Source organism: Lygodium microphyllum, chromosome 19 (assembly GCF_053477565.2).
Source record: "Lygodium microphyllum isolate KBCC chromosome 19, Lygodium_microphyllum_v1.1.10, whole genome shotgun sequence".
Taxonomy (NCBI): domain Eukaryota; kingdom Viridiplantae; phylum Streptophyta; class Polypodiopsida; order Schizaeales; family Lygodiaceae; genus Lygodium; species Lygodium microphyllum.
Genome location: NC_141153.1, coordinates 141,539,581 through 141,552,254, shown reverse-complemented (window position 1 = coordinate 141,552,254; position 12,674 = coordinate 141,539,581).

The window sequence follows — 12,674 nt, the reverse complement described above, 5'->3', positions numbered from 1 at the left end:
GTCATTTCGCCGCCCTTCGCTCGCGCAATGATGGTCTCTTTGAAGATCTCTGATTTTAATATTTCTCTCTCCTCCCCCTCTCTCTTCTAAAGGCAAGTTCATGTGGGAAGAGGAAGGAAGAAGAAAGAATGATGGAGGCTTGTCCGGCATTGATCAGATTGCTCCACGGGCTGGAAATGGTGATTTGTGATCGTGCTGAGCATGAAGTGCTACTAATTTTCAGATTTACAGCCATGGACATGATACTCGAAACACGCAAATAAGCGGTAATTTAATTTTTTCAAAGGAAATTTGAGATTTCATGGCTTTTGTCGGTGAATAATTATAAAATAAGGGCCTAGTAGCACAAGGGTTTCCTCGGTAGCGGGTGTGGTCTATAGTTTTCTTTTTTTTGCCTGTACGGGGTCTTGGGTGTCTACTTGTTGCATAGCATGAAGCTTTCGGTCGCATATGTGTAGGGGTCATGTTGATTTTTTTCTAAAATGTGGGTTGTTTGGGGTGGTCAATTGGTTTGTTACGTGTCTGTGTGTGTGTGTGCTTCTTTTGATCGATTTCTTTTTATAGCTATTTTGTTGTTTTGCAAGCATTCTCTATGATTGTCTATGTTTTTGGAGTGTGTATATTTCATCTGAATGGCACCTCAAGCTCCTCCTCCTGTTAAGTATGTCCCATTGATTAGTAGGGATTATTCTTCCCTACTCACTTTTGAGCCTATTGCAAAAGCAGGCCTTGCAACTTTCGTGGCTGCTTCACTTCCTTTGATTCCAGACGATCCAACCCTATTTGATGAGTTAATTGCGTCATACAGTAAGAAATTGGGCTTGGTTCGTGGTACTTCCATGGTCTTGACACCTAGAGGGTTAGGGAAGGCTTTGTCTCTTCCCTACAAAGGATAACCCTTTGTTACAGCCAGACAGTTATTCTCAAATGATGAGATTCTCAAGCTATTACAGAAGCAGACCAAAGAGATCCTTGATATCAAGAAGGTGATTAACACTTTAGGAGTGTCTTTCTCAATGATCATTGATCCTCTCTGGAAGCTAGTCTGCCAATTTCTCTAAGACAGGTTTATGCCTGCCAAGACACCATCCCACTATTTGTCCAAGGAGCTCTTCACAGCTTCCAGGATGGTGTTAAAAGGGGTTGCCATTGATTGGAGTACTTACCTTCTTATGAAGATGGACCAACATTTTGTCAAAGTGACCAGAGGGAATGTTACCAATGTAACATATGGTTCATATTTATATGCTTTCTTGACATATTCCGGCCTTAAGAAGGGTGTGCTTCCTCCTCCTCCATCATCTGATCCAGTACCTCCCCCTCCACCTTCAAAGGATTCAAAATCCATTGACATAGAGGATCTTGATTCTGTAATATTTCCTACTGAAAAATATTACGTACTCCTAAGTCTCACGCAATGACAATGCCGGCATTGAATATACGGAGAGTGCAACCTTTTACTTGACGTATCCTAATCTTCATTGGCAGAAATGAGACCAAGGGTTTAAACAAACCCACACATCCTCGTATGAACCTCCTCTTGGGAGGAGGTCATGAGGATAATATTGGGATTAATGGCAATTTTTTTTTACCCTCTTTCCCCCAGCCGACGGTCGTGCTGGAGGAGAGGGAGGAGAGGCGCTATGACTAAGCATCAGGAGCTAGAAGCCATGGGGAGTAAATACCCATGCATTGAGCCGTGTGGGGACGGGAAGGTCCCCTCCCCTCAGCTATAAAAGCCCTATGGGAGGGGAGTAGAGAGGCAGGAGCCATCACGCTACTCATTGGGGAGAGTGGTAACACTGCTGGCTGAAGAAGAGAGTTGTGAGAGGGCCATAATGCCGCCAGGATAGGAGGAAGAGGCATCGTCACCGAAATGCTGCCACCTAGGATCTAGAGCCGCTGCCTGAAGCCGTGTACGCCGTCCCAAGTCGCTGATTCAGTCTACCTCCTGCCCGCCATCATTTCTCCAAAATCATCCCCTTTTTTTTTCCACGTGGTTTGAGACCACAGAAGCTTCCAAGAAGCTTCTTGGAAGCTTCTAAGGGGAGGGATCTAAGCCCCCTTTCCTATTGCCTTTACAAATAGGGTTTTTATATCTAAGCCCCCTTTCCTATTGCCTAAAGAGGGTTTTTATAACTCCACCCCCTGGAATTTAACCCCCTCACAGGCGATCCTTACACCCCTTTTCCCTCCCTTTTTTCCACCAAGTCCATTTTAAAACCCCTTCCCGTGGGTTCCATATAAGTCCCTTTTTGACCATTTTTAACCCCGGGATTTTTGCATCCATTCCCTTAAAATTTCCACCTAACCCTCTTTCCGTGAGGTTTCCACCCAAGTCCCCTTTCTCCTCAAAATTTCCACCTTAGTCCCTTCTTCTTGAAATTCCCACCCAAGTCCCCTTAGAGTTCAACTTATCCCGGGAATTAAACTTTTTTCCCCCTTTTAGCATTTCACAAAGCCCATTTAAAACTACCTTCCTTGGACTTCCATGAGCCTTCCCAATTGGTCCTTATAACCCTAGTCTACTTTTAAAAGCCTTCCCTCTCAAGTCTTTTAAATCCATTCCCTACTTCGTGGAGGCAGCCTTTCAGGCCTTCTAAAGCCGGTTCCAAAAGACGGAGAAATTAATCAAGGAAGCCGAATCACAAAGGAAGTTTCGCGTGCGAAGGAGACGACCGAGATCATAAATTTGCGTCAAAGACGAAAAGGCCGAATTCGCGATGGCCCCTAAGAAGAAGACACAAGGCGCACCGCAGGAGGATCATCTCCTAACATCCATGTGGATATTTCACCACAAGTCCAGGTTTTCTTCCTAGTTTTGATTTACATCGTAATAATTTAATTGTGCATGATTCATTTACGAAAATTAGAATGCACTTTTTCGATTGAAATACCTTGGCTAAATTAAAGGAAATAACTTCGATCAAAGAATCGGTCATTTGTATTAAACGAATGAAAAAGAAGAGCATAAGATCTCTATGCATTCCTAGCAAGTGGTTTTTTTGCATTGCAAAGTAATGAACTTAGATTAACTAATGATCATCTTTATAAAGTCGAAATTATTGTTGTACACTTCGATTATGCATGGAAAGAATAAATCACATGTCGCATTATTAGGCATCTTTCCTTCAAAATGATTCATTAAAAGAAGGTCTCTAATAATTCGTAGGAATTTGAAAGGCATGGAAATGGTTATAGAGCTACATGAAGTAGATTAAACTCTAGTTAATCGGCTTAAAATCTCAATCAACTACAAAAATAGTTACAAAAGGTTGTGTAATGCTCATTTAGCATACGAATATCTCATTTAGAAAAGAAGTAGGAAAAAGGTTGCATGGTTCACATAAAACCCTAACGCTTAGTAGCATGAATCTTGAATGCATGTTCTAGAAGAATCAATAGAAGTTATGCCATAACTTAGCATATGCTTTGATTTTAACCAGAAATTTAGGGTTTGCAAATCTACTCAAACGTAGGCAATGAATCATGTGGTTACGAAAATGGTATCGTTGATATCTTCAAGAATAGACAAGTAAATTGGTTTAACCTAAACACCTAAACCGCGAGGGACTCTTTCAAGAATGGTTAAAGCGATGCAACATATCCCAAGTGCTAACTGGGATTTAGCATGTTGAGGACATGACCTAATCGCTCTTATTGCCAAAGCTGAAACTCTTATACCCTAAAGACTTGCCCACATTCACGGAATGTAGGGACAATAGGACATATTTACGAAAAATGACCTGGGGTTTTTACCCTAAGGATTGCTCGCTAAAAGGATGAAACTCGATTTGAAATTGGAACCCTAGGACCGACAATGTCGGCCTAGTGCAATCAGGAATGGATTGTTATATCTAATCATGATTTTGTGATTAGAAGACTCCAGTTGATGGGTAAATAGTCCCATAGTTTTGATGCGACACTTGTGCAACAAGTTGTAGAGTCGCATGATCTTGTGATTTGATCACAAGGGAATGGCCAATTCCTCGGAATGAGATTGACAGATTCTTATGCAAGTTTGTCTTACATGAGGATGAATAATCATCGTGATTTAGTACCTTTCTTGGGTAAAGTAACCAAGATACGGGGATTAGATATTTGCTTGGAAGCAAAAGACCAATCAGTAAATTGGAATAATATATTTACTGCTAATAGAACTTAAGGTATTGATTAAGTTGGGTTAGTAGGGTACGGCACTAACCCAAGGATATAAGGTTACCAAACAAACCCTTGGGGATCTTACCAAGTCGCAATTGATCCCGGATCGAGTGCTGGATGCATTCGGAAAGAAAGATTCGCTCCTTAGTAGTTGGCCAAAATAACGACCACCGAAAATGATTGTGCTTGTAACAATTTAGAGAGCATTGTTTGCTTTGTTTGCTCAAAGAATTAAAGGATGAAAGGATATCTAGTGCTTCAGGTTGAAGGCCTGAAGGAGAGACAGCTTTAGTTACCCTCGACTACCTGCCTGACCCTAACCAAGAGGGTTGTTAGCCGCGCCGGGTAGGTGGACCGAACCCGCCACGAGAGGTCTCTCCGTTGAGTGCTACTTGGAGCAGGAGGACGCTTGGGTGCCAGGAGGGGCTCTGGCCGTAAATCCCTCGCCTTCGGGGCCCTGCACAAGAGGCCAACGTGACTCGAGATTGGATCTCGAGGCCCGCATACTAGTCTATGGGAAGAATCTTGGATTAGTAATCCTTGTGGATTGTTGAATAGCCTTCCGGCAGATTATGGATAAGCCTTCGGGTTGGACTTTATAAATGTATTTCAAAGATAAATATGATAAGTTGTTGAAAAGGAACTTGTTTAACATTGCTTTTCTATGTCAAGTGCTATGATTACGTGAAGGAACCAGTGCTTAACGAGCTAATTAAGGAAGTTGATTGATACATGTCCAACTAAATGTGGTAGGTAATTAGACAACTAAAACAACCTGAGGAAAGTGCGGTGGATGTGGCCATGGGTCCATCCTATGGAAGGGTGGTCTCGGTTGGTCGAGAACTTTTCTCAATCATGATGGACAGCAAGAAGATCGTTTCAAAGGACACGAACCACAAGGCCACTGACCTAGAGTCTAAGTTACAGTAATTCCGGCTTATGTTGTTTTAGGGGAACGGAATGGGGCTATGCTTTATGGCAGAGAGGTTGAGCTTTGTATCCCTCTCGTTTCCCATTCTCCTTGAACCAAGTGCAGCATGAATCCGCTTCGAACCTGGCATTTCTGCGTAAAGTAGCTCGCTCGGGTTCGACGCTAGTTGCCGTTTAGGAAATGACCATTAGGGAAAACCCTGATTCAGGTCGGCGGTCCTAAGTGGGAATGGCCAGAATACTTCCGCTACGTGGCAGACGCGAAAAGTCCTAGATCGCAAACCCCGTGACATTCCATGGGAGTGCCGGGCGGAGCTTTTTAGACATTCTTTCCGATGGACTGCTAAGACGTGTCCTGAAGATTACAGGCGGACACGTTACAGAATCCCCTCCTCCATTGGTTATTAAACGGAAGTGCTTGAAGCATGTAGCATAGAAAATTCCCCTAATCATTCCTTCAGTAATATTTTTTGCTACCTCTGGAAGTGACCTTCCTGCTTACCTCCCATACAACAACTTATTCAGGCACATCGAGAGGGTTCTTTGGAAATATCAATTCCTTCGTTAAACAGTTTAGTGTTAGGGGATGCCATTACTTTCCTTTGTAACAACATCCAGAGTTCTATTGAACTCTCAGTGACAGCTTGTGTTCAACAGTTATATGCTTCTTTCTATGAAGAATTGATGCAATCCAAAGACCAGTTGCATAAGGCAACCACAGAGTTAGCCTATGCTAAAGACACTCTTGCCAATCTGTTTAAGTAGATGGAGCAGCAAACCAAAATGATTGAGACCCAAAGAGAAGAAATATATTCTTTGAAAATTCAGTTAGCAGAGGCTCAGTTATAGGTCACTAGAGTTTCAAAAGAGAAAGAGAAAATGTCCAAAGAAGCTCAAGAGTTTAAGACTCTTTTAGATAGGAAATTGTTAGCTTTGCAGATTGCTCATAATACATTGGAATCCCAAGCTTCCCAGATTAGGTAGTTGCAAGATCAACTAGCGCAGTCACGGTCCATTCCTCCAAGCCCCAGTATTCCTATGATTCTTTCTATATCTCAGCAGGACTTGGAAGTTGTCCAGAGATAGGCCACATTATGTCTATTGTTTCAAGATAAAGTGGAAAGATTCCAATCTAGGATGGATTTATTATGGTCTACATTTGAGCACTTTCACGAGTATGTTCCTCCCGACCATTCATTTTTTGTCCACTATCAGTTTTGCAGAAGTTGGCCTTCTATATTAAGCTCTCAACAATGGATCTTCCTCTTATAGAGGATGATTGGAGTGAAGCTTGGTCTTCTAGCTAACAGAAGTTGTCCGTATGGTCTTTGAAGATTCCGTGATGACGGATACCATGTTGCTGTCTTATATGTATCTACGAGGTGATTTGTTAATTTCAGATGATGTAGATCTGGCTTGGTATGTGGGGAATGTGGTCTTACAAGCTGCCTTATATGTCAACTATTTGGAGTTGAGGATATATGACATGTTCTAGTGCTATTTTTCTAAAGTGGCTACTTGCCTTGACACTTCATGGCATTCAATGATTGATTCTATAGTCCTGAACCAATGCGAGAATACAGCTTCTACTTATGTGCAGAGCACTAACCAACTAAGGATGGATCTCCTAGCTTATCTTTCCAAGAACCATCCATTTGATTCATCCTTCTTTGATGCCTACCATCGACAATCTGTTTTAGGTCCCTCTGTTCCTAGCTTATTTTACTACCAACAAATGGCCCATCACTATGATACTTATTTTTCCCTTTATAAATATAACTCAGTAGCTATCTTACCTCTCCTTTTTCAACCTCAAGGTTTTCCTCAAATTCCCATATTTACCTTTTGTTATTTCATTAAAGATCGAGTCTTTTCCCCTTCTCTGCCATGCCCTTCTCCATCTATCCATATACTTTCTACTTTTCTTGCTTATCAATTGACACCTTTCCTAATTGATTCACTTAAATTTTCAGCCACTCCTTCTTTATCTTATTCCTCATTTTATGATTTTGCCTACCCATCTCTTCATCCTCTTTTACTTATTCCACTTCCATCTCCTACCACTTCTATTTCTCAACCCCCTCAGTTGGTTAGTGGGTATGAAGGATTAGATCAACAGATTCCAAGAAGAAGAGGATGGAGCTCAACTGATTCTCTCATGGGACCACAGATTGATTGGCCATTAATTATAGGAGACTGAACAACTGCTAGTCAAGCATACCAAAATTACCTTCATTTTTCTCAACAATATTCACAATCTCTAGATCCTTCAATGAGATTGATAGCCCATTTTACTTTGTACTTAGTGTCACGATTGTGGGAGAGAAGGAAGGAGTCTCACTTGTAACTTTCTTGCTTGCACAATGGGGGAATACACACACAGGTGGAGGCTGAAAACAGTTTTCCTCTTCTTAGTTGTGTAAGCCAAAAGAACTCAAGTACAAAAGAGATAGAAGAACCCTATATGTAGGTCTCAAACCAAACTCAACTAAGGTGGCATACTAACTGAGCCACGAACTAGAGTAGATAATGATAGCTGTCATCTAGTTATTATTCATGGGCGGTGTACCAACCGCTGTCGTGATGTTGCGCATCCGAGTCGTATACACCTCCATTTCTTTTGTTGTGCATTTGTGTTATTTTCTGCGTGTGATTCATTGTTTGTGTGATGCATTTTGATAATCTGCATCCAATGTACATATTCCCTTAGTGCATGTGTATGATTTTGTTTGGACGCATGATGTGTGTGTATTAGAAAAATATGAAAAAGTGATGCCAAAGGACATTATCCAGCTGATAATTTTAATGATGAACTCGAAGAAAAGTGCAGGATACCGTGGAATCAAAGGAAGCTTTATAGAAGCTGACATTTAAGCTATGAAGACAAAGGTGTAAATTCAGGAATATCATGTGCAATGGGAAAAGCTCAAGGAGTGCTGAACGGGTTCCCTTGTCGAGATGTAGACTCTTGGAATGCACTTATTGCTGGGTTATGCTTTACATGGGCAGAATTGGAGATTAGAGTCAAAGCTAAAGGTGTAAAAGGTTATTCAAGGAGAAAGAGGGAAAACCTATATTTGGGTTTAAACTGCTTTTGGTGGGAAAAAAGCAAGCCGTTTTGGAGGGGAATAATGGTTTTTGATTTCGATGGCTAGAATGATGCTGGAAGGCTCTATTTTCTCCTTGGATATTTTTGGTATTTTGCACGCAGTTAACGGCATGGAACACGGAAAAACAGGGGAAGAGAGATCGAAAGGAAAGGAGATGGGGGAGATTCAGGAATGAAGAGAAAGCGAGGGCATGAGAACCAGACGATAAGGATGATGAAGAAGGCGACAAAATGGCGGCTGAAGGGATGGGAGTAGATGGATTGATCTGAAGAAAGACAGAAGAAGGTAAGGCCAATCAGTGATTATCGAGGAAGTCTGCAACAAAACTTCGATGACAAGGACGAAGGACAAAGGGCGGAGACTATCAATAAGCTCTTCTCTGCGGTTCAGGATCTCAAGTTAATCAAAACTTCGATGTCTCGGATTTCTTCCTCACTGGTTTTGTCTCCCTCCTCAAAGATCGTTCTGCGCTCATCAAAACAGGACTCAAATTCGGACGTCCCAGACAGTGGAGCCATGATCTTCAAGCGACCTTCATTCACCGATTAAACAAAAAGATTGACATTCTGAGAATAAAAAAGAAAAAGCAGGATTGCGGCTGAATTGCGGAAAAGAAAACTGTGACTATGGGAAGTCAAGGCAGAGGAACAGGACCGAGAGCTGAGAGAGAGGATGATGTGGAAGGATGATGTTGCTGTTGCGGGAGTCGAATTCCGTGCAGTACTATTGGGATTTCCAGTTTAACAAAAACAAAAACGGACATGAAGCTGATCAATGAAGTTTAATCAAGGATCTCTGTGTCATCAGAGGACGGGAGAGAGAGCGTTGCAGAGCGCAAAAAGTTGCTGGTGTCGGGTGGAGGTTCTGGATGGATGCTGTCGCCTGCAACTCCTTCACTGTCATCATCGAGCATTAACTCCCAGATGACTCTCAAGGGAGTCCACGTCCAAGATTTGTAGTGTTAAAAGAATGAATGCAAAATTTTGTAGAAGAAGGCAACTTCAGTATAACAGAGTGGATCCGTTAACCCAAATGAAAAATCCTAAGTCACAGCCGACCAATTGTGACAAAAAGCATGTATCAAAGAGTATGTTGTGATCCCGTCACGTACGATTCTATGCTGGAAACGAGTTTCCCTGTGGTGTGATCACCTGTGGAGCTTGCTTTATTATGGCTTCTACATCCTTGGTCATCCGTGAGCATGTGGCCTGTTCAAAAACCGTCAATTCAACCTTTGAGAGCTCTGTTCATAGGAGTTTCATGCATGTTTCTCTCTGAGAATCTTTGCAAGAGCGGCTGAACTTGGACTGATGTCCGAAATCTCTTGAAGGAACTGAAGGACAAGACAGTGCTGATTTGCGAACGCTGTCACAGCACTCATGACTTTGGCAAACCTTCATGGTGGTCAGAGAAGCAGGTTTACTTTCCTCAATTGGTGTTTTCTCCTGTAAAGATTCAGATATCTACTCACGTTTCTGTGGACACCTTGGAAGATCATGGTTGCTTCATGATAAAGTAAATGGTTCCTTGAATTGAATCTCACATGGAGTTATTGTGATGGTGATTGAAATCTAAAGTGGCTCTGATACTCAGAGTGCTTCATTTCAACTTTTCAACTGAGCTTGCCAGTCTTCTTGGGATCTTAAGTTATTTTTTTTCTAAGGCGTTATGCTTATACCTGCAATTACTTGTCCAGAGTAAATAGTAGCTTCTTTGATGTAATTCACTTGACAAGCAATATAGTGATCTTTGGCATCAAAAATTGAGATCTTCTTGTTAGCCTCTTTCCTTGCAGCATCTTGAACCCCGTGTTCAGCAGCTCTTGCACGAACTCCACGACATTTTTGGTGAACCCGACGTGAAAGTGCTGCGTCATTTTTCTCAGCAAGATGGGAGACTCGCAAGAAGAGATGACAGATGATAATGTCATGAAGAACTTGTTTCAGTCATTTACCATGTATATGCAGCAGCAAACTCATGCAAAACGAGACAGTGATGCTATGGATGCCTTGAAAGCTGTCCAACATCTCTCTCTTTCTCTGCCTTCTATTTTAGTTTATTTTTTCTCCTCTCGTGGTTCTCTCTCTCTCTTTCCTTTTATTCTCCCCTTTCTCTCCTTTCTTTTCCTTCTCTCCCCCTCTCCTCTTTTTTCTTTTTTTTAAATTGTCTCTCTCTCTCTTCATTCTCTTTTTAAAAATTTTATTCTCTCTCTCTCTCCTTTTCTTCTCATTGTGCTTTTCTTCTCTCTCTCTCCCTCTCTCTCTCTCCCCATTCTACGGATCATGGTACAAGGTCGGCTCATCCCAAAGGACTTTCTTCCCTTCCAGATGGAAGCCCTAGTAGAGTGGACCGGATTAGTAATGCTTACATATTATTCAAACCCTAAGCCTAGCAAAAACATTAAGTTGATTGGCTTCCCAAGAAACAACTCTTCCATAAGGGCCAACTCATCCTAGTCTTCAAGACTCGAATGGGCAAGCTTCCAAGCAAGCTAAAATTTTGATGGAGCGGTCCCTTCTGGGTGTTTCATGATTCTAATACTTATTACCAAAGCTTCCCCTATTGTCTTCACTACTCCTGTACTACTGGATTTTGAATAACTCATCCCACTAATTGTCAACCTTCAGATTGAGTTGGATCCACTAGTTGCGTATGCCTATATGTTATGGAATCTCCCTCTAAGGAGAAGGGTAGGTGAACGTTGGACTACATATTGGATACAAATGCAAAATCGTCATAAGCATTTAGTGCAAAGTGAGTTTTAGACGCTCGTGGCCCACGAGACCGTATGGTGAGATTGTTTGTCGTATGCATGAGGTCCGACTAGTGCCATAGCCAATTACCTGCATTTGTATGAAGAAAAGATGAAGTTTTTTGGGGTTTCTCAAGATGTTTGGAGCCGCTACTTCTTGCGGATCGTGGTGCGCGCTCTTGAAGGTCGAATTGCAGAAATTCAAGAAGCACATGCAGGTTGGGCTGAATTTAAGAAGGCATTAAAAGATGAATATTTCCTGGAGGATACAGGTCTTATGAATCGTAGGAATTTTTTAGCATGGGTTTCTATGCCTAATAAGGGACTTTCTGTTACCGCTCTTCTGCGAGAGTTTGAAAGCCGTTATGATCAGTTGGATGGGACTGAACAGCAAGCTTTGGAGATGCAAAAAGTGGAGTTATTTTTACAAGCTGCAGATGCTGATTTACAGGAAAAGTTGGATGATCTTTTGGAAGATCAAGCTACTGATTCAGGTTTAAAGACCGAGTGGAGACATGTCATTGATGCTGTGAATGCTCTTGTTAAGAAGCAGCGCAGGAGAGTAAGATTGCATCGTAATACATGATCAGTTCCTGAAAAATCCTTGGAGACTTCTTCTTCTACCCCTGCTGCAACTTCTTTGCCTAAACCTACTCCTCCTGCTGTGAATCCACCAGTTCCTGTTGCTCCAATGCCCTTATCTGTAGATGATGTTATTAAAGGCTTGGCGGATTTGACGATTGAAGCAGTCAAAGCTGAAGTTGGTAAGTTAAAGGAGCAACTTATGTCAGTATCTGCTGTAGCGCCTGCTCCAGTGACTGCTTTTCCAGCTGGTCAGAGAAAAGGGAGACGATGTATTTGGTGTGATAGTACAGAGCACCAACACTGCAGAGATTGTGATGCTTTTCAGGAAGCACGTAAGAAGAATGTAGTGTTCTGGGGACAAGATGGGAAGATATGGCTGACAGAGACTGGCGCTCCTCTTGACACGAACTTCGGTAAGGGAGGTATGAAGAAGCTTGTTGATGATATGGCTGCGCGATCAGCTTATGTGAGTGTTAGGGGAGATGCTTCAGCTTTTGGAGTCCAGCTTGAGCAGAAATCTGATGGAGACTCTGCTTTATGGTCCTCTGCCTTGGAGGTAGCGAGAAGAGGGAAAGTTCAAGCATCTACTATGACTTGTGTGGGCTCCAGCATCCGAGGAGAAACAGGATGGGATTCTCCTGTTGACAGGTATTCTATTTTTGCTTATATGGCTAAAACGCAGGGTTTAGATGCCATGGTTGAGGAAAAGAGAAGAAGAGATGAGGAGGGTCCTAGCTCCTCCAAAAAGACTAGAGGGGGTGACTTTGTTTCACCACCTGTTACAGCTCCACCTATGTCAAATTCTCCAGCTCAAACAGGTTCTGATCAACCAATGGGAGACAAACAGAAAGAAAAGAGACAAGCAAGAAAAGAGCCAGGATTCAAGCTCTTGTCAGACCTTGATATGCAAACGGATATGAGTAAGATTTTTCATGAAAGAATTTTGAATAGTGAAGTTACTTTTACTATTGGAGAAGCTCTTGGGATTGCTAGAAGAGAAATACAGGATCAGATGCAGGATCTTTTGTGGAGGAAACGACATGCAATGGAAGGACCTGCTTTACAGGGATTGTGGCATGGAGCTCTTGGGGAAGAGCATGATGATGCAGTGATAGTTAAGAATGCTTCTGTTAATC